Source organism: Prionailurus bengalensis, chromosome E4, assembly GCF_016509475.1.
Source record: "Prionailurus bengalensis isolate Pbe53 chromosome E4, Fcat_Pben_1.1_paternal_pri, whole genome shotgun sequence".
NCBI lineage: Eukaryota > Metazoa > Chordata > Mammalia > Carnivora > Felidae > Prionailurus > Prionailurus bengalensis.
In genome coordinates this window covers 15029166-15052074 of record NC_057360.1, presented here as the reverse complement: position 1 = coordinate 15052074, position 22909 = coordinate 15029166, and positions in this window count along the sequence as shown.

The following is a 22909-nucleotide window of genomic DNA, read 5'->3' as shown; positions in this document are numbered from 1 at the left end:
TCCACATCCTCACCAACACTTGTTATTTTGTTAATTAGTTAAATAGCCATCTTAATGGAGAGAACATCATATTCCACTGTGGTTTGTGATTTGCACTTCTTTAAAGATTATTCATATTAGCATCTTTTCAGTGCTGATTTGCCATCTGTATAACTTTAGAGAAATGCCAGTCCAAGTCCTTTTCCTATTTTTAAGTTGGTTTTTTTTTGTTTTGTTTTGAACTGTAGGAGTTCCTTATATACTCTGGATATCAATCTCTTATCAGATATATGATTTGCAAATATTTTCTCCTGTTCTGTAGGTTAACTTTTCACTCTGTTTATAGGGTCCTTTGATACACAAAAGGTTTTAATTTTAATGAAATCCAATTTATCTATTTTTTTTTTCTTTTCCTTGGGCTTTTGATGTGATGTCACATCCAAGAATCACTGTAAAATCCAATCCAATGTCATGAAGATTGTCCCTTCTATTTTCTTATAAGAGTTTTATAATTTAGCTCTTATGCTTACATTTTGATCCCTTTGAGTTAATTTTCATATATGGTGTAAGGTAAGAATCCAACTTTTTTTTTTTTTTTTTTTTTTTTGCATGTACATATCTAGTCTTCCCAGCATCATTTGTTGAAGGGACTATCAGCGAAAAAATTTGGCCTTAGCTTTTCTTTTGGGGAGGTTTTTGACTACTGATTCAACTTTCTTACTAGTTACAGATCTGTTTAGATTTTCTATTTCCTTATGATTTAAGTTTAGCAGGCTATGTGTTTCTAGAAATTTGTCCATTTCATCTAGGTAATTCAATTTGTGTACAATTCATAGTACTCTCTTATAATCCTTTTTATTTCTATAAAATTGTTAGTAATGTTCCCTCTTGCATTTCTAAGTTAGTTATTTGAGTCTTCTCTTTTTTCTTAGTCAATTTAGATAAAAGTTTGTCAATTTGGTTGATTTTTTTTAAAAAAAATCAACTCATGGTTTCACTGATTTTCTCTATTATTTTTTATTCTTTATTTTATTTAATCTCTGCTCTAATCTTTATTATTTCCTTCTTTCTACTAGTCTTGGGTTTACTTTGTTCTTCTTGTAGTTCTTTAAGGTGTAAATTTAAGTGGTTGATTTGGGAATCTTCTTTTTAATGTTATCATTTACAGATTAAGTGTTCCTTTAGCACTGCTTTTTCTGCATGTTGTAACTTCATTTTATTTTCTTCTCAAGATGTTTTCTAATCTCCCTTGTGATTTCTTCTTTGGCCCATTGATTGTTTGAGTGTGTTGTTTAATTTCCACATATTTATAAATTTTCCAGTTTTCCTTCTGCTATTGATTTCCCATTTCATTCCATTGTGACTGGAAAAGATATTTTGCATGATTTCAATCTATTAAAATTTACTGACTTGTTTTGTGGCTTAAAATGTATATTATGAGCTATGTGCACATGAGAGAAATATGCATTATACTGTTGTTGGGTGGAATTGTTCTGTGTATATTTGTTAGGTTCAATTGGTCTATAATATTTTTCAAGTCCTTTGTTTCCTAATTGGTCAATCATTGTTCTTCCATTACTCAAAGTGGGGTACTAAAGTCTTGTACTCCTATTATGAAGCTATTTCTCTCTTTAATTCTGTCAATGTTTGCTTATTTAGGAGCTCTGATGTTTGGTGCAAATATGTTTATAATTGCTCTTCTTGGTGAATTCACCTTATTATCTGGTAACAGTTTTTAACTTAAAAGTCTATTTTGTCTAATATTAGCCACTCCTGCTCTCTTTTGGTTACTTTGCATGGAACATATTTTTCCATTCTTCCATTTTGAACCTGTGTGTGTCCTTATGTGTAAATTGAGTCTGCTGTACACAGCATATAGTTGGATCATGTTTTTATATCCATTCTGCCAATCTATGTCTTGTGATTGGGGAGTTTAGGCCATTACAATTAAAATACTTTAAATAATTACCAATAGCACTTACTATTGCCATTTTGTTACTTGTTAATCTGAGTGTCTTACAGTTTATATGTCCCTTATTTTCTCCCTTACTGCCTTCCTTTATGTATAGTTGGTAATAACATAGTTTGGTTTCCTTCTCATTTTCTTTGTGTACATTCTATAAATATTTTCTTTGTGGTTTTAATGGACATTACATAAACATTCTAAAGTTATAACAATCCATTTTAAACTGATAACTTAACTTCAACCACATATAAAAATTCTACTCCCTTATAGCTCTAGCCTTCTCCACTTTGTTACTGATGTCACAAATTATATTCATACACTGTGATATCAATTAACATAGATTTATAATTATTTTTTAATGCTTTATCTTTTAAATTCTATAAAGGAATTAAAGGTAGGAACTATGAGGCAAAATTATAATAATACAGGTTTTTATATTTATCCACGTATTTACCTTTATGGAATAACTTTATTTTTTCATATAGTTTAAGTTACTGTCCAGCATCCTTCTGTTTCAACTTGAAGGGCTTCCTTTAGCATTTCATGTGTGGAAGATATAGTGGTAATGAACTCTTTCCGATTTCACTTACCTAGAAATGACTTAATTTCTTCTTTATTTTTAAAGGACAGTTTTGCTGGACATAGAATTCTCTGTTGACAGTTTCTTTCTCTCAGTATTTTAAATATATCGTCTCAATGCCTTTTGACACACAAGGTTTCTTCTGAGAAACCCACTGATAATCTTATTGAGGATCCACTGTAAATGATGAGTTATTTTTCTCTTGCAGCTTTCAATATTCTCTTTTTTACTTTTATTTTTGACAATTTTATTATAACATGCTTTGGTGTAGGTTGAGTTTATCTTATTAGGAATGTATTGAGCTTCTTTTATTTATGTATGAATGTCTTCCTCAAATTTGGGAAGTTATGCACCATTACTTCTTTAAATTAGCTCTCTGCTCATTTCCCTGTCTTCCTTCCTCCCTCCACCTCCTCCTTCTTCTCCCATAATGCATATATTCATCAACTTGATAGTGTCTCGCAAGTATCTTAGGCTCTCTTCACTTTTCTTTACTCTTTTTTCTCTACAGAGCTAATACTTTCAGAGAGACTTTTTAATAATATTTTTAGGTTTACAATAAAATTAAAAGGGAGGCACAGAGATTTCCCATATGTCCCCTGCACCCAAACATGCACAGATTCCCCTATTATCAACGTCACTCACCAGAATGACTTACTTATTTATTTATTTATTTATTTATTTATTTATTTATTTATTTATTTATTTTACAAAGGATGAACCTACACTGACACATCATAATTACCCAAAGTCTATAGTTTACCATAGGGTTCACTCTTGGTGTTGTATATTGTATGGGTTTGGACAAATGCATAGTGGCATATATCCATCATTATAATGTATATTATTTTCACTGCCATATAAATCCTCTATGCTCTGCCTATTTATCTCTCCCCTGCACTCCCCCCCTGGAAACCACTGATCTTTTTATTGTCTTCATAGTTTTGCCTTTTCTAGAATGTCATTTAGTTGAAATCATATAGTATGTAGCCTTTTCAAATTGGCTTCTTTCACTTGGCAATATGCATTTAAGTTTTCCATTGCTTTTTATGGCATGATAGTTAATTTCTTTTTAGTGCTGAAAAGAATTGCATTGTCTGGATGTATCATGGTTTATCCATTCACCCTGAAGGACATCGTGGTTGCTTCTAAGTTTTGACAATGATAAATAAAACTGTTATAAACATCTGTGTGCAGGCTTTTGAGTGGATGTAAGTTTTCCAACTCCTTTGACTAGTTTCTAGCCCCCCCCCCCAAATTATTTTGATCAATATGTTGTTGTTTACTTAGTGTTTCTACAGAGAAATGGGGATGTAGAGTTTTTGAGTCTGGCATCTTGCTGACATCACCTTCTCCAGAGACGTTTTGTAATCTGAGATGAGAACTAAGGACTGAACTCCAATAGACATAGTATTAAACAGAAATCAAGAAAGAATTCATAGAGATGCATAAAGATGAGACAAAAAGGCAGAGAGAGAACCAGAAGAGAATGGTAGGCTGGAAACTAAGCTGAGAAAGGTTTTCAAGAAGTGTTTAGTTAATAATGTTAAAAACCTAAAAAGAGGTCAAATAAAATAATGACTGAGACAAGACAATTATATTTGGTATTGTAGAATGATGGGGGTAGAAGCAGTAGGTATGTAGCAATGGACAGAGTCCACCTGAGCAGAGCAGCTGCATAGAATAATCACCATGGGTATCTAAACAATGAAGGTTGAATGATATTTCATTCAAGAGTCTTTAGCAAAGGCCTGAAATATTAAGGCTTCATGAAAACATACTTGTATATATAAACAGAAAACCTCTCACCAAAACAATTCTAGCCAAAATGTTGTCTTCTATTTGACTTTCTCCATTTCTTAAAACACATATCTTCTGATCATGTGTCACCACTTGTTTACTGCTGCTGTTTCCAGGGATGCTTTTTATGACTAAAAATTGGAAGACCAAAGTCTCCCTTTCTTCATCATATTAATTCCATTTAACTATCCTTATTTTCTGAACTTCCTTTTGCATACCATCCTGCACTTTAAGGGCATAAGGAATTTCTACTTTGACAATATCATATTTTAAGCTTTCTCATCTAAACCCAAATGTATAAATTTATCTTTACATATCCTGCACTTTAAGAACATAAAGAATTTCTACTTTGACAATATCGTATTTTCAGCTTTCTCATCTAAACCCAAACGTGTAAATTATCTTTACATATCTTATCACTCACAATTTTAAGAAACAAGCAAAGAAATGATCCTAAGGAGATCAATATGTTGAGTCTGACTACAGTAGGAGCCAGTTAATTTTGTTTTGATCCAAGGCCAGAGAATGTCCTTAGTCTCCTCAATGTATGTTTTTGGCTTATAGATTTATAAAGTATAGGACAAAATGTGTGAATAGTGATAGGTAAGCTCATTCCTACTTGGAAAGATAATTCAAATTATATGTAACATTTGACTTAAGAAGGATCAATATATTCTTTCACTTAGTCATTCACTCTCCCATACAAATTTATTAAGCACCCATACTATGTGAGGTATAGTGGATATAAACACAGTCCTAGTCCTTCAGGGGCTTGCAGTTTAATATACAGACACAAATACTATTATGGAGATAGGTACAATGCACCAAGGTGAGTGAAAGAGAGCACAATTAGACTGACAACAAACTCAAGAGTTGCTTGGAAGGCAGGCCAGTTGCTCAGTCCATTTTAGATGAGCTGATCATGATTATTCCTCTTGGTAAGAATCTACTCACTGTATTTAGTTAACAGGATGTGGTTTATGGCATAGTTTATGTTACAGCATAGTATGACATACATCAGGAAACAAACATACAGGGTAATCACTCAGTGCCTACAGGGTATCTAGTAAAAGCGTGGTAATTATAAATCACTGGCAGGGTGTTACTGGGCCTCCAGTTTGGACAAGACTAATATGAGTCATGCTGTTTATACTATAGGGTTTAGGCAACATGATGAGCACAAACACTGCTCTGCTTTCTTTCTTTGGTGTTACCTCAAAGCCCTCAGCAGTCAGAATCTCACAGGAGAGAGAGGCTGGAGCATGACAGGCAGCTACGAGACCACCAGATCACTGCTGTATAATAATAATAAAAAATGTTATCAGTGTTATGATGCCTAGGCGAAAATCAATCATGAAGTTAAATATGAAGCAAAAAATTCAACATAGACTTGGTTCTGGTGATAGCTGATTCTGATTAGAGCAAGTAAAATGGGATGAACATATAGTACTTGTAAACTCAAGCCTTAGGAGCTGAATCTGGTCTGGGTGTTGCTGTGTGATGATCTAATGTAATAAGTCATCCATCCATCCATCCATCCATCCATCCATCCAGTGTTCACTGAGAATCACCTATGGACCAGGCTTTAGATATGTTACGGGTGTAAAGAGGTTAGAAAAAAAAAATCACCACTAGATGTATAAGTAAGCAGATGATTATACTGTGGGATGGTAAATGCTAAATGATAACTATGATGATGTTTGAGAGCAAATGGAAGAAGCACTTAACTAAGATGAAAAGGTCAAGGGATGGTTTCTCTAGAAAGTAGTGCCTAGTGGAATGTTAGAGGATGACAAGAATTGGCCAGCAGAAGATTATTAAGGGGAAACAATTGGAGGGTGGTTTTGTCTAATACTGGCCTCTCTGATACGGGTACTTTTAGAGTGCAGATCTCTGCCATAAGCTAGGACCCTTATTAGCCTATTTTGGGGTAAGAGCTTTCCCTGAGCAGGAAACCAGGAGAAGAAACATGCTAAGAACCCTTCTCAAGTACAAAGAAGGCTGTTATTTGTAATGGCTGGACACTTTTAGTATCAGAACAGCACTGAACCTCTTCATATAACCCTAAGACTGTCTCTTAGCTGAAGAGACTTGTAGGTATCAGAAGGAACACTTGTTACAGCTTACATATCTACTCTAAACAAATCCTCAACTCACACTTGAATAACCATTTTGTCCAGTTTTGACCTAAGGTAATAAGCTTGAGAATATAGGCACAATTCCTAATAATGTTTCTAGTGGTTGAAGCCTACCCGGACACTTTCTGCTGATTTTTTTTTTTAACATTGTTTAGTATGTAAGAAAGAAAAAATGTTAATGTGAAAGAACTTGATTACATACTATTCTTCATATTCCTCTATATTAAAAAAAATTCCAACAATTACTGCTATACCCATTCAATATGGATACCATGCATCCATTAAATATTATTTGGTGGATTACTTAAAGGCGATGCTAGGTATGCTATACTTAAGTGTAAAAAGCAACTATGTAAATATACAAAATGTATGATTTTAAATTTGCATATGTAACAAAGTATCCATTTTCTTCCCCTTCCATGTCTTATCCCTTGGTGACTGGCACAGGTATTGCTATAAGAAACAGCTCACAGTCAAGAATGCACAAATGGATGTTATGTTCTAAGATTAAGCTTCTAAGTTCAAAAAACTTGCAGATTTCACAAAGGTCAATTCACCAAATGTTATATAGCAACTTCCCTTTTCCTATACAGATAAAATGGCTAGAGTTGGGGAAAATAATTTGCAGCAAGGGAAAATATTAGGAGAACATCTGTGAGGACAAGCCTTTACACAGTCATCCAGTATGTAGGAGGCCACAGTTCCTTTTCATGTCCTGCTCCTGCCTCCCATCTCTGCAGAGTGAGGCATACATGACATTGATTTAACATGAACCTAGGCCATGTCATGGAGGGAGTAACAGGCAAGGAGTGGCTAACTTACCCCCAAAAAACTGTGTGATGGGAGATAAACCTGCTTTGGGGGTACATTTATTTTATTTATCCCCCAGTTTTACTGAGATATACTTGACATACAGCACTGTGTAAGTTTAAGGTGTACAAGCATTGATTTGATATACATATATGCAAAATGATTACCATGTTAGTTAACACCTAAATCATGTTACCTAATTAGTATTTGTGTGTGTGTGTGTTGAGAACACTTAAGATCTACTCTTTTAACAACTTTGTAAAATGTAATACCCTATTTTTAACTATAATCACTATGTTGTGCTTTTAGATCCCCAGAATTACTCATCTTATAATTGGGAGTTTGTCCTTTTTGACCAACATTTTCCATTTTTCCACACCACCCAACCCCTGGTAACCACCATTTTAGTCTCTGTTTCTATGAGTTTGGCTTTTTTAGATTCCACGTATATGTGATACTGTCTTTCTTAGCATAATTCCCTCAAGGTCATCCATACTGTCACACATGACAGGACTTCCTTCTTTCTCATGGCCAAATACTATTATATATATATATATATATATAGTACTGCTTATTTTTACTCATTCGTCTTTTAATGGACACTTATGTTGTTTCCATATTTTGGCTATTGTGAATAATGCTGAAAGGACATGGGAGTGCAGACATCTCTTTGAGATCTTGTTTTAATTTTCTCTGGGTATATACCCAGAAATGGGAATGCTGGTATAATAGTTCCAATTTTTTTCAGGAACCTCCATACTGTTTTCCATAGTGGCTGTACAAATTTATATTCCTACCATCAGCGCAGAAGGATTTCCATTCTCACATCCTCCCCAACACTTGTTATTTCTTGTCTTCTTGATGAAGGTGTGAGGTGATATCTCATTGTAGTTTTGATTTGCATTTCCTTGATGAATAATGATGCTAACAACTTTTCATGAACCTGTTGGCCATTTTTGCATCTTCTTTGGAAAACTGTCTATACAGTTCCTCTGCCCATTTTTTAATCAGGTTTTTTGCTATGGAGTGGTGTGACTTCTTTATATATTTTGGGTATTTAACCCTTGTCAGATATATGATTCAAATATTTTCTACAATTCTGTAGGCTGTCTTTTCATTGTGTTGATGGCTTTGCTGTACAGATAATTTTATTTGATGTAGTTTCACTTGTTATTTTTTGTTGTTGTTGTTGCATTTGCAACAACAAAACTCATTTCCAAGACTGATGTCAAGTAGCTTACTCCCTAGTGCTTTCTTCTAGAAGTTTTATGGTTTCCAGTCTTACATTCAAGTCTTCAATCCACTGTGAGTTTATTTTTGTGTGTATTGTAAGACAGTGGTCCAATTTTATTCTTTTGCATGTGGCTGTCCAGTTTTCCCAACACTGTTTATTGAAGAGACTGTTCTTTCTCCACTGTATATTCTTGGCTTCTTTGTTGTAAACTAATTGACCATATGTGTGTGAGTGGGTTTATTTCTGGGTTCTCTATTATGTTCCATTGATTTATGTGTATGTTTTTATGCTAATTTCATACTGTTTTGATTGCTAAAGCTTTATAATATAGTTTGAAATCAGGAAGTGTTTTTTTGTTTTGTTTCGTTTGTTTTAGTGTGATGCCTCTAGCTTTGTTGTTCTTTCTTAAGATTGCTCTGGCTATTTGGGGTCTTTGTGATTATATACAAATTTTAGGATTTTTAAAAATTTCTGTGAAAGATGCCATTGAAATTTTGAGAGGTATTATTGAATCCGTAGATTACTTTGAGCAGTATGAACGTTTTAACAATATTAATACTTTCAAACCATGAGCATGGGATATTTTTCTATTTATTAGTGTCTTCTTCAATTTTATTCATCAATACAGTTTTCAGCATACAGGTCTTTCATATCCTTGGTTAAATTTATTCTTAAGTATTTTATTATTTTTGATGCAATTGTAAATACCATTGTTTTCTTAATTTCTCTTCTGATAGTTCATTGTTGGTGTTTAGAAACACAATTGATTTTTGTATATTGATTTTGTATACCGTAACTTTACTGAACTCATTTATTCTAATGGTTTTTCTGATGGATTCTTTAGGATTTTCTATACAGAATATCATGTCATCTGCAAGTAAAGACAACTTTACTTCTTTCTTTTCAATTTGGATGCCATTTATGTATGTGTGGATGTGTGTATGTATGCCTAACTGCTCTAAGACTTCTAGTACTATATTGAATAAAGGTGGTGAAAGTGGACATCCTCTTCTTATTTATTATCTTAGAAGAAAAGCTTTTAGCTTTTCACCATTCAGTATATTATCTGTGGCTTGGAATATATGGCCTTTACCATGTTGAGAGGTATGTTCCTTTGTATTATACTCAGTTTGTTGAGTTTTTTTTTATTATTATTATTAAAGAATGTTAAATTTTGTCAAATGCTTTCTCTGGATCTACTGAGATGATTGTAAGATTTTCATTTTTCATTTTGTTAATGTGGTCCTTTTTAAAATTTATTATTATTATTTTTAAGTTCATTTATTTTGGGAGAGTGAGTATGAGCTGGGGGAGGGGCTGGGAGAGAGAAAAGAGAATTGTAAGCAGTCTTCATGCTGTCAGTGTGGAGCCCACCATGGTGCTAGATCCCACAAACTGTGAAATCATAACCTGAGCCAAAATCAAGAGTCAGATGCTAAACTGACTGCGCTACCCAATATGGTGTAGCACATTAACTGATTGTAGATTTTGAACCATCCTTACAGCTCTGGAATAAAGCCCATGGTGTGTGATCCTTTTAATGTATTGTTGAATTTGGTTTGCTAATATTTTTGAGGATTTTTTCATCTACGTTCATCAGGAATATTGCCTAAAATACTCTTTTCTTGTAGTGTTTTTGTCTAGTTTTGGCATCAAGGTAACAATGCTGGCTGTAAAATGAGCTTGGAAGTGTTTCCTCCTCATCTATTTTTTTTTTAATTTCTAATGTTTATTTACTTTTTTGAGAGAGAGACAGAGTGCAAGTGGAGGAGAGGCAGAGAGAGAAGGAGACACAGAATCCGAAGCAGGCTCCAGGACCTGAGCTGTCAGCACAGAGTCCGACGCAAGGGCTCGAACCCACAGACGGTGAGATCATGACCTGAGCCAAAGTCGGATGCTTAACCAACTGAGCCACCCAGGTGCCCCTCCTCCTCATCTATTTTTTAAAGGAGTTTGAGAATGATTGATATTAATTCTTTAAATGTTTGGTAGAATGCAACAGTAAAGCTATCTGGTCTTGAACATCCCTTTGTTGGAAGGTTTTGTATTCAATCTCCTTACTAGTAATTGGTCTTTTCAGATATTTTATTTCTTTATTATTCAGTCTTGGTATACTGTATGTTTATAAAAATTTGTCCATTTCTTTTAGATTGTACAATTTGTTACCAATTGTTTGTAGTTGTTTCTTAGGATCCTTTGTATTTTTTATGGTATCCATTTATATTTCTACTTATCTGAGTTCTCTCTCTTCTTTTCCTGGTTAGTCCAACTAAAAGTTTTCTGTTTTGTTTGTCTGTTTTATCTTATTTTCATTGTAATTGCTCCTCCTGTAATTTTTTCCTCCTGCTAAATTTGGGCTTACTTTGTTCTCTTTAAAGTTATTTAAGGTGCAAAATTAGGTTGTTTATTGAGAGCTTTCTTTTTTCTCGATATGTACGTTCCACTGGTTGTTCAGGAGCGTGTTGTTTAATCTCCATGACTTTTGAATTTTCTAGTTCTCTATGTCTGGTTTCTTAACATTGTAGTCAGAAGAGATACTTGATACAGTTTTAATCTTCTTAAATGTATTAAGACTCTTTCTGTGGCCTACCAGATGATCTTGAGAATGTCCCATGTTTGCTTGAGAAGAATGTGTAACCTACTGCTGCTGAATGTTCTGTAAATGTCTATTAGGTCCATCTGGTCTAATGTGTAGTTTAAGACTGATGTTTCCTTGTTGATTTTCTGTTGAGATGATCTATCCATTGTTGAAAGCAGGGTACTGAAGTCCCTTGCTATTATTTTGTCACTGTTTACTTCTCTCTTCATGTCTGTTAGTATTTGCTTCATATATTTTAGGTGTTTCATGTTGGGTACACAAAAATTTATAAATCTATCCTTTTGATGAATTGGCCTTTTACCATTATATAATGACCTTCATTATCTCCTATTACAACGTTTGGCTTAATATTTATTTTACTAAAATAATAAAAATAAAAGTATTTTATTCTGCTTTCTTTTGGCTTTCATCTCTATGGAACATCTTTTTCCCCCCCTTCACTTTCAGTCTGTGTATGTGCTTAAAACTTAAGTGAGTTTCTATTTTTTTTTAATTTTAATTGCAGTATAGTTAACATACAGTGTAATATTAGTTTTGGGTGTACAATATAGTGATTCAACAATTCTATACATTATTCAGTGATCTTCATGATAACTGTACTCTTAATCCCCTTCACCTCTTTCACCCATCCCTCCCCAACTCCCCTCTGGTAACCACCTGTTTGTTCTTTATATTTAAGAGTCTGGGGGCGCCTGGGTGGCGCAGTCGGTTAAGCGTCCGACTTCAGCCAGGTCACGATCTCGCAGTCCATGAGTTCGAGCCCCGCGTCAGGCTCTGGGCTGATGGCTCAGAGCCTGGAGCCTGTTTCCGATTCTGTGTCTCCCTCTCTCTCTGCCCCTCCCCCGTTCATGCTCTGTCTCTCTCTGTCCCAAAAATAAATATATTTAAGAGTCTGTCTTTCTGTCTCTTTTTTTCCTTTGTTCATTTGTTTCTTAAATTCCATGTATGAGTGAAATCATATGGTATGTGTCTTTCTCTGACTTATTTTGCTTAGCCTTATACTCTGTAGCTCAATGCATGTAGTTGCAAGTGGCAAGATTTCATTCTTTTTTATTGCTGAGTAATATTCCATTGTACATATATACCATATATCCTTTATCTATTTATTTAATAGACACTTGGGATGCTTCCACAATTTGGCTATTGTAAATAATGCTGCAATAAACACAGAGGTGCATATATCTTTTTGAATTAGTGTTTTCGTATTCTTTGGGTAAGTATTCAGCAGTGGAATTACTGAGTCACATGGTAATTCTATTTTTACTTTTTTGAGCAAACTCCATTCTGTTCTCCACAGTGGCTGCACCAGTTTGCATTCCCACCAACAGTGCACGAGGGTTTCTTTTCTCCACATCTTTGCCAACATGAAGTGAGTCTCTTGTAAACAGCATATAGATGAGTCTTGTTTTTTAATCTGTTCATCAAGTCTATGTGTTTTAATTGGAGACTTGAGTACATTTATTTATTTATTAAATATATGAAATTTATTGTCAAATTGGTTTCCATACAATACCCAGTGCTCATCCCAAAAGATGCCCTCTTCAATACCCATCACCCACCTCCCCTCCCTCCCACCCCCCATCAGCCCTCAGTTTGTTCTCATTTTTTAAGAGTCTCTTATGCTTTGGCTCTCTCCCACTCTAACCTCTCTTTTTTTTTCCTTCCCCTCCCCCATGGGTTTCTGTTAAGTTTCTCAGGATCCACATAAGAGTGAAAACATATGGTATCTGTCTTTCTCTGTATGGCTTATTTCACTTAGCATAACACTCTCCAGCTCCATCCACATTGCTACAAAGGGAGATATTTCATTCTTTCTCATTGCCACATAGTACTCCATTGTGTATATAAACCACAATTTCTTTATCCATTCATCTAATATATTTTAAGGAATTATTTTTAGGTATGGACTTACTATTCCCATTTTGTTAACTTTTTTTCTAGTTGCTTTGTAATTCTTTTGTTCCTTGCTTCCTCTCTTCCTTTATGGTTTGATGACTCTCTTTAGTGGTATGCTTAGATTTCTCTTTTTCTTGATATATGTGCTAAAGGCTTTTGCTTAGTATGTTCCACTGGGTTTACATAAAACGTCTGATATTTATAACAGTCTTTCAAAAGATATAACAACTTTGAACATATACAACAGCTCTACATTTATACACTACCTCCCCACCATTTTATGTTTGATGACACAATTTACATCTTTGTACATTGTGTATTCATTAATAAATTATTATAGTTATCACTTTTACTATTTTTGTTAACCTTCATACTAGAATCATAAGTGATTTACCCACTATTATTATGACATTAGATTATTCTGAATTTATCTATATATTTACCTTTACCATTTGATATGTTTTCTTGCTGTGAATTCATGTTTTTTTGTTTGGTCTTGAAGAACTACCTCTGAAATTTCTTGTAAGGCTGGTCTATTGTGATGAAATCCTCTGGCTTTACTTGTCTGTCAAACTTTATCTGTCCTTCAATTCTGAAGGACAATTTTGCCAGGTATACTATCCTTGGTTGGCTGGGTTTTTTGTTTTGTTTTGTTTGTTTTTCTTTCAGCACTTTGAATATATCATGCCACTTATTTCTGGCCTGCAAAGTTTCTGTTGAAAAATCTGCTTATAGTATTTTGTGGGTTTTCTTATATGTAACAAGTTGCTTTTTATTGCTTTTAAGAGGTTTTCCTTGTCGTTAACTTCTGACAATTTAATTATAATGTGTTTACTGTGGATCTCTTTGAAGTCACCTTGTTTGGAAGTCTCTGGGCTTCCTGCTTCTGGATGTTTGTTTCTTTTCCTGGGTTAGGGAAATTTTCAGCCACTTTTCCTTTGAATAAGCTTTCTCTCCTTCTTTCTCTCTTCCTCTTCAGGGCCCTCTGTAATGTGTATATTGTTATGCTTCACGTTGTCCCATAAGTTCCATCATTGTTTTTCATTTTGATTCTCTGATTGGATGAATTCCACTGCCCCATCTTTAGTTTGTTGATCCTTTCCTCTTCTTGATATAGTCTACTGTTATACCCTCTATTGAATTTTTCAATGCAGTTATTGTATACTTTAGTTGTGTGATTTCTGCTTGATATTTTCTTACATTTTCTCTTTGTTGAGATTCTCACCTTGTTTATGGATTGTTCTCCTGACCTTGTTTAGCATATTTATGACCATTATTTTGAACGTTCTATGATTTAACTCACTTATCTTTATTTCATTAAGGTCTATTTCTGGAGTTTTGTCTTGTTCTTTTGTTTGAAACATATTCCGTTGTTTCTTCATTTTCCTTGGCTCTCTGTGTTGGTTTCTGCACATCTGATACAAAAACCACCTCTCCCACTCTTGACAGAGTGGTCTCATGTAGGGGAGGAACCTTGTTAATCAGCCCAGCTTAGTTCTTGGTTGTCTCTCAAATATTTGTGAGTTCCCAATATGAAAGGGTTCTTGGCGCCTCCCTGTATTTGAAGATATGCCTATACCAACCTAGGTTCAAGTCAATTGGAAGCTGGACCCTTAGGCAGCAGCTGGGAAAATATGTAGTTAGGCCCCATTGTTAGCTAAAATGCAAAGGGAGATACTCAAATCAGAAGGCAGAAAGTTATCAGTAGAAAGGAGGAGGGGGAAGGACAAAAGCAGGAAAGGAATGTGTTTTGCTCTGCAGAAACAGTGGTTCCCACCAAGGACATGCCCAGCTAGATATTTCATCTGATAGGCTCTTGCTAAGTGTTTCACCTGGGAGCACCTTATGTGAGCTATGTAGAACTGAGAACCTATATAGAAGCCCTTCACACTCCTGCCCCATTATCCTAAAGTTATCTGTAGCTCATTATAATACTAAGATCTCCTCCTATGGGTGGGGTTTTCTGCCATTTTTGAACATACAATGTATTCACTAGCACATTGATTTGCTAGGTATGTGCAATAATCAAATTGCCTAAAAATTTGTATAAGTTCCTTAACATATAATGCAAGCTCTCTGCCCCTACTTCCTAATTCACTGAATAATAGCTTACTGTACTAACTCCATGGGGAGACAGTGCTTTGAGAGCTATCTTCTGTCTCCTTACTTGTAACAAGTAATAAAAAATTTTTTGCTTTCACACTTCCTTGGGTTGTGTTTAACATAATGCACCCTAAGCAGTAAGCCCCTTGAGCTCAGTTACACCTTCCTTCTAGGGAAATTGGGAGATGGGCATTTTTGCCTGCTCTCTCTGCATCTGGCCCAGGTGAAAGTCAATGGGGGTTGCTTCTGTGTCCATTAAGAATGCCTTGTTTGCCACAGTCTTATGGGATTCATGAATGCAAGTTCCATTGGCTATGAGAGCAGGGTGATCCAGAAGCTCATCCCTTGGGCAGCAGGCACAAAAGCTGGGGCAGCAGGCACAAAAGCTGGGGCACCAGTCATGTGTACAAGCTTCATTCAGGGAGATACCAGAGATTCAGGAGATACTTCGCATGAACAAGAGGGAGAGGGCAGGAGATGTGTTCATAAGTTTCCCTGGTCTCTGGGGCAGATCTCAGTGAGCTCTTAGCAGCATGCTAAATTAGATAATTGATCCTCAAGCAGCAGCTTTTAAAGTATTAAAATCGACCTTTCTCAGGGCAAGGCTGGGAGGTGGGCATTTTTATCTGCTCACTCTGCACTGAGCTCTGTGGGGATAGCTGGTTGAGAACTGTTTCTTTATTTGCTAGAGTTCTGTGGGAATTGTGAATTGAAGATCCACTGGTTATCAGAGCCAGGTACTCCAGAGTTAGGTGGTAGCAGCTAAAGCTGAGATGAAGGTATGTGTATTAGCTCCTTCCTGGGAGATACTGGTGACTTGAAGGAGGCAAGAGGGATAAGGTGGGGATACCTCCACTGGCTTCCCTGGTCTCTGAAGAGGATGGCAGTCAACTTCTAGATGTGTACTAAAAAAGAAGCCTGACCCTCAAGCAGTGCCTTTTATTATTAATAGACTCTTTTCAGAGAAAGACTGAGAGGTGGACATGTCTTTGCTTCTGCTAAACCCTGTGGTATAGCTGTAGGAGTCCTCTAGAGCCTGTTAACAATTGTTTCTTTTTTGGTATTGGTCTTGTGGGTCTCTGGATGCAAGCCCCAGTGGCTTCAAAGTGAGGCGTTTTGAAGGACCATCCTTGGGTGGGAGTCGTCAAATTTGGGGTGCTAAACGTGGAGTCCAAACCCTTCACTCTTCATGGAAGAGCTGGGAGTTGAGCGTTCTGTCCCAATTGTATATTCCTATCGTAGGGATGGGGTTTATGATGACAGTATGTCTCAGCTTTTCCCACCAGTTTCAATATGGTAACCAATATTCAATGTGTAGAAGTTGCTCAGGTAGCTTCCAGATTTCTTTCAGAGGGAATTGCTTTATGTGTAGCTGTGCACTTGATGTGTATGGGGGAGGGGGTAAGTTCAGGAGCCTCCTATGTCACTGTCTTGACTAGCACTGAACACTTTAAAAGTAAGTATTTAATTACTTAGAGAAATACTAGTAGTTCATCAAGAGTTTTAAGTAGTGTCCACAGTTCCCTTATTGGAAAAATGAGGGAGTTAAAGTAATCATTTCAAGCTTTTACATTCTAGGCTTGCAAGATGACAAAAGAACATCCTAAGGATCCCATCTGTACACTCACATACTAGACTCAAAAGTATCTAAATTCTCTGCTACGTCATTTAGATATGTGAACACAGCAACTAAATAAATAGTTTACCAACTTGGCTACTTTATGGTTCTATTCATTTCCCATCATAAATTAATGTGTGTGGTGTGTGTGTGTATGTGAGTGTGCATGAAATGAACAGAAACCTTTTTGAAACAGAGAATAAAATAAAATAAATACTAAGTATGAAGTGGTCTGGTGAATTCAATTTCAAAGGCAGGAAAGCATCCTAAACATCTCACATTTGTATAAGGTTTTAGAGTTTTCAGACCTAGAATCTGGAATTCTTGACCTCTTGTTTGGGTTCTATATACTTATCAAAGTGCTTTCCTGAAGCTCTTTCTCCTATCTCATAACACAGCAGAACAACACTAGCTGGGAAGGTCTGGCTTCCCCATGTCCCCCAGCTCCAGCCACTATGCAAGACTGAGATGGATAAATTGCAGCAGGACTTGGAAAAGGGAAAAGATGAAGCCAGAGCCATTTCTCCTTTCCTCGGCTGATTCACTTCAGAAGTCCATGCCATTTAGTTTTCTTATCCCTCCACTCACTGGCAAACCACATGCTTTATGGGTTCATAGAAATACAATTGGTGGTGAATTTACATATTCCCTACCTTGAACCTAAGATAGTCTTACCCATAGGTTGACTTCAAATCAGTATGGTTGAGTCCTTATTATGAGCTACTCAACTCCTATTTAAAACAGAAAGTCCTCAATAAATGTTAGCTGTTATTGCTGTTGTGATTTCTGTCAATATTACTATCAGTAGGATCTTCATACCAGTCTTTGTGCTTTCAGCACATTTATGAATGACTCTAACAGTTGTTGAGATAATCTGTCATCTTTTCTACAGTAACTGTCCTACTGTCTTCTCTTTGAACCTTCTGGGACCTCTATTTTCTTCTACATTGAAACTACCACAACTAACCTACAATTCTACGAGGCTCTAAGTTTCTTTTTTAATTAATACTCCCTCTGGCTCTGTGTGTGCCCATAAACTTTATTATTATTACTCTCATCCTTAAATTAAGGGTAAAATTTAAAACAGATGCATGCTATACATACAGTGTTAGAATGTAAAGAGATTTTCTTTTCTCAATTGACATCATTTTCTGCTAAGAAAAACTGAACACCATGGGTAAAGTACATGACTGGAAATACTTGTGATATTCCCACCACAATGAATATCTTTATCCTAATTTAAAATTTGATTCACATTTGGTTCCATCTGCAAACCTGAGTCATTTTGAGGTAAGAAGAAATAAAAGAAAGAATATGAATTGAAATTGAAATACACAGCAAAAATTATGTCTGTTTAAAAAGATATTATTATTTACTAATTATTTACTAAGAGCTTTCCCTTCAAAAGGTATATTAGATGTCATATTCAGAAGTTGAGCACTTCTGAACATCCTTAACAGGATCTGCATCCTTAACACTGTTAATTGTTTCTGAGTTTAAAATCCTTCTCCTACCAAAGGAGTTAAACGGACCTGGATTTGAATTTGTAGTTTTGTGACAGTGGTTAAGTTGTTAACATCTCTTAACCTCAATGTTCTCGTTCACAGAATGTGACTAACATGGGCTCCTATGTAATGCTGTTGTGAGGACTGAAGGAATCTAACAATGCATGTGAGAGTTTACTCTTTAAACACAGTGCCTAGAAGACAGCAGGCTTTTAATACATATCTGTTTCCTTGTTTTCACTCTTCATAATTTTCTATCTTCTTTTTCTATGGTTTACATTTGAAATCAGCACTCAGTGATGTTGCAATCAGAGAGGGCTTTATTTAGCAAATGGAAACTGCCTGATACCTTCAGTTGGCGCCATTTCATCAAGCAACATTCCACAGTGTTGTTTGTGATCCAGTGTTTTTTCCATTGGCACACCAGCCTGAGATTTCCTCTTTATGGTAGGACATCCTACTGTATTCATGGTTAGCGTCACTGAACCGGATAGACGAGTCCCTTGGCCTGAACAACTCTAGATGCTTTGCCAGTTCTCACCTGAATTAACTGGTAACTCTGGGGAAGTTATGTAAAATCACACACAAGAAGTGAAAATTATCTTGAAATGGAACATATGTTCCATGCCAAGTTGGGAAGGATCAAATGTAAAAAAAAAATCAGACAACAGATTTCTTAAGATAAGAGATCCTGTCTTACTTCTGATGTCTCCACTGCCAAGTAAAGTGCCTGAGAAGCCGTAAGACTACACACACACACACACGCATGCACGACGCACGCACACACACACACACACTTGCACATACATTCAGTATATATTTATACATTATACTATAATACACATTTATATATCATGCTGTTTCAAAAACTATCAATATATACCAAAACCCACTCATATTATATATTAATATATTTACTGACGTGTAATTATTTAACTTAGGAGAATGGTATGAGGTTTTTTTCATCTGGTCAACCTCTCTCTTTTCAGGTATGTATCTCAGCCCAGATATTGCCTCCCTTTTATAAACTTCCCCTTACCCTCAATAAGGTCAGATATTTTGTTCTCATCCTACTATCAAACTTTTTTTCTGCAATGGCCTTGTATATTTGTCTTTTTCCCGAGGCACCTGTAAAATGTAAGTCAATCCAGACGAAAAAGCAATACAAAATTTGAAGAATTACTTCCTACTTGGAATCTTGACTGAAAATAGATTTCCATTATGCAAAATGGCACATCAGTTCCTATTTAAAACCATCAAACATCGCCTTAGAAGCCATAATGAATGAACATTGCTGTTAAATCATATCTTGCCCAAAAGATTACATAGATCACCAGAGAAGCATGAAGTTTGCATACCTATCAACCTAACTGAAATAAGAGGATCTTAATGTTCCTGAGACTAAGCATTTCTCAAATCTCCTGGATTTCTTTGGGTAGCTCTGGCAAAGAGGATATATTCTTCCCTTTACTTTTCTACTTGGTCTCCCCATTTGACAAACTACTACATGCCAGTTCCACCAGCAGAGAATGGTCATTATGTTTACTGCATTAAACATCCAACTGTGACATGTATTCATACAGAAATCTACATGACACTTTATCTTCTGGTTTTCCATTTTTATCACTGACCTTACATGATTCAATTTAGATGTTGCGGTTCATGGCTAGATTTGTTGGTTTTGGCAATGGGAACCTAAATGAATAAAGAAAGTTCGTGGCTTTTCTAATATGGAATGATTCTAAAATATAACAAAAGGACATATTTTTCCCTCCTTTTCATTTAGAAAACATTATTGAATGTCTTCTATGTACCAAGTACAATGTTAAGAACTTGATAACTGATGGAAAAGTATTTCCACAGTGTCTGCAGCCGTTCACATTCCCATCAATAGTGCACAAGGATTCCTTTTTCTCCATATCCTCACCAACACTTGTTTCTTATATTTGACTTTAGCCATTCTGACAGGTGTGAGGTGATATCTCATTATAGTTTGGACTTGCATTTCCCTGATGATGAATGACGTTGAGCATCTTTTCACATGTCTGTTAGGCATCTGTATGTCTTCTTTGGAGAAATGTCTGTTCATGTCTTCTGCCCTATTTTTTTAATTGGATTATTTGTTTCTTGGGTGTTGAGTTTTATAAGTTCTTTATGTATTTTGGATACTAACCTTTTATCAGATATGTCATTTGTAAATACCTTTTCCCATTCCATAGGTTGCCTTTTAGTTTTGTTGATTGTTTCTTTCACTGCGCAGAAGGTTTTTATTTTGAGGTAGTCCCAATAATTTATGTTTGCTTTTATGTCTCTTGCCTCAGGATACATATCTAGAAAACTGCTGCTATGGCCAGTGTCAAAGAAATTACTGCCTGTGCTCACTTCTAAGATTTTTATTGTTTCAGGTCTCACATGTAGGTCTTTAATCCAGTTTGAGTTTGTGTATGGTATAAGAAAATGGTCCAGTTTCATTTTTTTGCATGTAGCTGTCCAGTTTGTTGAACCATTTGTTGTCAACACCATTTTTTTCCACTGGATATTCATTCTTCCCTTGTCAAATATTAATTAACCATATATTTGTGGGTTTATTTCTGGGTTTTCTATTCTGTTCTAGTCATCTATATATTTGTTTTTGTACCAGTACCATACTGTTTTGATTACTGTAGCTTTGTAATACAACTTGAAGTCTGGAATTGTGATACTTGAAGTTTTATTTTTCTTTTTCAAGATTTCTTTGGCTATTTGGGGTCTTTTGTGGTTCCATACAAATTGTAGGACTGTTTGTTCTAGTTCTGTGGAAATGTTGTTGGTATACTGATAGGATTGCATTAAATCGGCTTTCTTGCTAATCTTGCTTTTGGTGGTATAGATATTTTAACATTATTTGTTCTTCCAACCTGTGAGCATGGAATGTCTTTCCATTCCTTTTATAGTCTTGAATTTCTTTCATCAATCTTTTATAGTTTTCAGAGTACTTATCTTTTACCTCTTTGGTTAAGTTTATTCCTAGGTAAAGATTTTATTGTTTTTGGTGCAACTGCAAATTGGATTGTTTTCTTAATGGTCACTTTCACGTGGTTTCACTTTCTAATGCTTCATTAGTGTATAGGGATACAACAGATTTCTGTACATTGATTTTGTATCCTGTGACTTTACTGAATTCATTTATCAGTTCCAGTAGTTTTTTGGCAGAGTCTTTAGGATTTTGTCTATATAGTATCATGTCATCTGCAAATAGTGAAAGAAGGAAAACATAATTCAAATTTAAACAATTTTCTAGACCATCCTAATTAGGATTGTTTTTAGTTCCTTAGGATGAGCTGGAGATACATATGAGAAGTCTCTGTATATATTTTAGCATTTATTGTACATATAATATATAAATGTATAAATATGTATGTTATATATATTTATGTATAATGAACTGTACATAATTCTCTTTACAAAGTGTTTATTAATCTTAACAGATACTGTTGCTACTTTTTAAAAATTCTAAGTTTGGGGCGCCTGGGTGGCGCAGTCGGTTAAGCGTCCGACTTCAGCCAGGTCACTATCTCGCGCTCCGTGAGTTCAAGCCCCGCGTCAGGCTCTGGGCTGATGGCTCAGAGCCTGGAGCCTGTTTCCGATTCTGTGTCTCCCTCTCTCTCTCTGCCCCTCCCCTGTTCATGCTCTGTCTCTCTCTGTCCCAAAAATAAATAAACGTTGAAAAAAAAATTTTTTAAATTCTAAGTTTAAGGCCCTATTTATATATCATGTCTATTTTCTACCTACCTACCTACCTACCTACGTACCATCTATGTAACTTCAAGCCAAATGTGCCCTATTTGTCATAAGATGAATAATCTGATATCTAGAGTAGGCAAAATCAATTGTACAGTCTTCCTCACTGAGTTCTGGTATATTGAACATTTCTGACTAAAAATGCTACACCATACACTATCACGAGGATAAAGTCATGGTAAATAATGTATAAAGGAACGTGATGAGGACTGCAGACCCGAGTGATACAGGGTTTTGGAGGGAATCTGATGTCCATTTAATATTTTCTCACAGATTTTAATACACATCCCACTCTATTTACTCCACACAGCAACTACCTGGCATATATTTTGGCATAGAGAGGTAGGAAAATATGAGTTTTGGAATCCAAAAGATGGGGATTCAATCCCTGCTCTATCAGGATAGGCAAGTGATTTATCCTCTGGAATGCCAGTCTCTTCATTCTTACATATGGAGATGTCCATACAGGGCTGCTTGACATTCAAATGCAATCATTTGTGCACACAGAAGATACATAATAGGTTCCCAATTCATTTTGGTATAATGTGGTCAAATATGTAATTCATTTGAATTCAAAACCATGAAGACAGTTAAAATAGCTTAATAAAGCATATCTTGCATGCTTTTTTTTAAATCTGAAAAATGTAGGAAGAAGATTTTCTTTTATAAGTTTTTCTGAAATTCCTCACTTTGCAGCTCTTGAATAAGTGCTATTAGATCCATTCAAAAATTTGGTATTTTGCCTTTGTTCATATTGAGCTTTTAAAAAGTTTTCTAACTTTTGCTGATGTTTACACCTCTGAATATTCATCAGGTTTTACGGCTCACTCAGGAAAAATCTCCCTCTTTTCTTCTCTCAATCCATTTCCAACCTGGCTCCTCAACTATTTTATCTAGATAT